The 4,190-nt window shown below is 35.2% G+C and overlaps 1 long non-coding RNA gene across 2 annotated transcripts in view; it reads right to left on the bottom strand.

Annotated features, from left to right (window-relative positions):
• The window catches only part of LOC111086488, a 41,502-nt gene that overhangs the window by 23,318 nt on the left and 13,994 nt on the right, over positions 1-4,190 (bottom strand). The gene's annotated exons all lie outside the window — the stretch shown is intronic.

Genomic DNA, 4,190 nt, shown 5'->3' with positions numbered 1-4,190 from the left:
ATAAAATAATAAAGAGGGCATTTAGATCACACTCGAGCTTGCGGGCAAATTCAAGATCCTTCGAGAAACTCTAACGCCATGCTCCCAGCGTCACATGACTTACACTGTCGTTACAAAATTAACTATTACGTCAAGTGGACAACTAATGCCTTATAGGTGTATTAAAATTAATTGTTACTCTGGACAGCTAATGCCGTATAGACGTTTTAAGATTAACCATTACGTTAAATGGACAGCTAATTCCCTATAGGTCTGTTAAAATTAAGTGATACGTCAAGTGGACAGCTAATACACTATAGATGCATTAAAATTAATTGTTACATCAAGTGGACAGCTAATACCCTATGGATGCACTACAACTAATTGTTACATCACGTAGACTGCTAATACCCTATAGGTGCATTAAAGTTAACTGTTACATCAAATGGACAACTAAAGTCCTGTAGGTGCTTTCAAATTAACTGTTACATGCTTCTGAAATTATAAGCCTTGAGAATCAGAGGTGTAGGCAGATTAATTTCTTTTCTAGTACACATTATTTTAATAACCAGTAACTTTCGAATTTAAACTTTTAGTAACGAAGAAAATCAAGCTATGTAAAATAAGACGTCACCGAAGTATATGATATCCATTAAATCTGTCATTTGCTTTAAATAATTATTCGTTTTCCATTATGCGCTACCTGTTTTCATTGCTAAATCCAGACAAAGGCAAATATAAACAATAAATATTAATAAAATAAATACTTGACTTCTTAGTAATGTGTCGTTCTTAGCAGATTTAATTATGCGCACTGGAAGTTCTATTAATTATATAACATTCTGGTTACGGAACAAGTAGTCGCCTGCATAGTTCTAGTAATGTTGGATCTTCTTAATAATTCACTAGTCCTTCGGTGAATCACTTTTTCTGGCAGCTTTAGTAATTTATCTCATATCTAACGTTAACTCTGTTCCTTTAATACTTGGAGTCTTTTCGAAAAATTTGGCATGCTTTTATAACCCGAACAACAAATTATTTAAACATCTAATTTATCTTTATGTTTAACAACCGGTATTCTTGATCTATGGCTTAGCAATCAACATTCTTACAATGTTAGTTAACATTTTAAACGATATTTTACCGTTCAATTATTCTTGTCTGTTTGGTTAAAAACATTTAAAGAACTGTTACGACAGCGGAAGTCACGTGACTCTGGAAGCATGCGCGCTGGAGTTTCTAGAAGGATCATGACTGTTCCTGGCAACTTTAGTCTTTTCTAGGCGCCCTCTATTTTAGTATGTAAGCCCGGCAAATAACGTAGAAATATAATTGCAGATAGACAGATTTAGATATAGATAATTGATTCAAGCGAGCAGTAGGCACCGTAAGTAAAGGGCGTGAATCATTGTGAATTATAGCGTGTGTTTAAGTTAAAGTGACTGTGGAAATTAAGTGTATTACAAAGTTTGTAACGAGAAAGAATAAACTCGTTTTATTTAAGAAAGGTCTTGTATCGCTGGAGTTCCTCGGGAAGAATTTATACCGGGAAATTAACAAACAAGCAGATACGTAACAGAACTAACATCCTTGTTATGGTTAAAAACATGTAAAGAACTAATATGCTTGTTAATGTTAAAAACATTTAAAGAACTAGTATCCTTGGTAAGGGTAAAAACATTTCAAGAATTAATGTCCTTGGTAAATAAAAAATGGTGAAAAAACAATATTATATGTTTAACAATTTCGAGAATTGATGGCAGCCTATATCAACATAAATACCAATTATTTATTTTCTCTCAGGTGTATTCTAAATTTTAACTGCATGTGCTCGTTCCAAATACACACACTTTAGTCCACATTTTTGTAATCTCTGACAAACCTGCTGCATCAACTTTGTAGTGCAATATATATTCATTTCTACTCCCACCCCCCACCACAAACACACACACATCTCCATCCCTTGTTAGTGGAATGGTAGAACTTGTACGTTAAAGTTACTTACTGTTCGAGGCCAGCCGCAAAGCGATGTGTTTGGTTATCATACTTGAACAGCCGTATTTGTCCTTCCGACTAGGAAGGTTTATTGGTAGTGAAGACTCATAGATATTCAAGGCAAGTCTGGCTGCTCAACCACGGCCATTTTAAGTTAGACAAGCCACTAAGATGAACACTAAAAATGAACCAATGGCCTCTCTGGGGTGCCTTTAACAACAACAATAAGTAATGCTACTGTATAGGCCATTTTCGTTCTACAGCTCCTGTACATAATATTAAGCATGTATATGTGATACTAAGTTTCTATTATTCAACAAATGGTGTATTAACTCTTACTTATCAGTTTCAACTTGACTTGATTATAACTTTGTTTATTTTAATCTTAACATAATAGTTTACTCGTTGTTTTGTAACGCATTATTCAGTTTTGGTTGTTATTGTAATAATTATCGTTTTTCTTTAAAAACTTTTACAATTATGTTTTTGATATTTCCTGAAAGATCTCTTCTGCTATATGCTGTCTGAGAATGCTACAAATAATGTTTCATTTGGCTGGATAGTTTATTTTATGTGTTCTATTGTAAAATGGCGGGTTTCTACTAGTATATCATACTCCGAGTATCTTCCTTAACAAGGATCAAGCATTTAATTGCTGTTAATTAATTAAATCTTGCCATAAGTACCGTTCTGCAGCTGATATAAATGAAAGTCGGAGACTTGTTACAAGTTGTAGAAGCTATAATTAAAATAATTAGCTATTATCTTCTCTCTTCTCCAATTTTCTCAGTAATAAACAGAAGCTCACCTTGAGATTAGACAGGTATTTTTTGAGTATGAAATCCTCGTTAGTATTTGCTTATACCAACAGTCAATGCCTCAGTTATTGGATTTGGTTAAATACATAATCACTCTTGGTTATCAGAACTTGTGATCAAAGTTAGCTGCCCATACAGAAAAGGCCTAAAAATTAATCCAGTATCTATTGCCACTTATCTGTTTCCGTCCGATTGTATAAATGTTATAATTTTCTTTCCAAGAGAAAAAACAATCGGCTCAGATTTGGTAATATTTGTTTGTTTTTAGAGAAAAGCTGTACAATGGACTATCTACGTTCTGTCCGCCGCGGGGATGCTGGGCATGGCCTGGTGGTTACAGTGCTCTACTCACAATTTTAGACTCACAGGTTCAATCCCCGTCACCGAACATGCTCGTCCTATTAGTCTTGGGACCATTATAATGTGACGGTCAATCCTACTATTTATTGGCAAAAGAGTAGCCCAAGGGTTGGCGGTGGATGTTGCTGACTAACTGTCTTCCCTCTAGTCTTTCAATGCTAAATCAGGGATGGCTAGCGCAGATAGTCTTCATGTAACTTTGCGCGGAATCCAAATCCAACCAATCCACCGTGGGGAATCGTGATCCGGTTTTTAGTGTTGTAATTACACAAAAATACCGGGAAACTGACAGCAGTTGTTCTCACACTGTTCAAAAGATCAGAACTTGCTTATCATTATATAACTATATTTGTACTATCAAATCACCATGAATATTAACGTGATTATACTATTTGACATTTTTTCTCCCAAAACCAAAACCAGAGCTAAAAAACGCTGATGTTTCTTAGCGAAGACGTAGTTGATTTTTAAGATTCCCATAACAGCTCTTGACTTTTGAACTTTTTAATTGCATCCAAAATAACTCATCTACATATCATACTAACAAATCTGTTAAAAAAGGTTTGTGAAATACACAGGAAATAAGAAGCTTATATTACACGTTATCTTTTACCATAATCATTACGGAATGTGGCGTTTTAAGAACATTTCTCCTGATGCTACTTTTATAGAATTACAAAACGTGTTTGAAACAACACGTGAGCATAGAAGTTGCCAAGTCAGCACATATAATTACTCTCCCAGGCTTCTCGTTTTGACAACCGACCTTGATCTTTCACCTTGATCTTTCAATACACGTATCAAATTACCCTCAGTATGGTTTTGAATTTCGTTTTCGAACACGGTGCAACTCGAATCTCGTATATCAGTCTGTGACAATCGGGGGGGGGGGGGCAACTGCCCAGAGGCCCAGGCGAATGAAACCTGGTTATGCCGTAAATCCCGCAAAGCATCTTTAGGCTATATCTTCATTTAACCATAGTTGTTGGCTTTTCTTTGCACATAGACGCTTGATACATTAAGAACGACTGAAATAAT

Source organism: Limulus polyphemus, unplaced genomic scaffold, assembly GCF_000517525.1.
Source record: "Limulus polyphemus unplaced genomic scaffold, Limulus_polyphemus-2.1.2 Scaffold1139, whole genome shotgun sequence".
NCBI classification, from domain to species: domain Eukaryota; kingdom Metazoa; phylum Arthropoda; class Merostomata; order Xiphosura; family Limulidae; genus Limulus; species Limulus polyphemus.
This window is presented reverse-complemented; position numbering and strand designations above follow the sequence as displayed.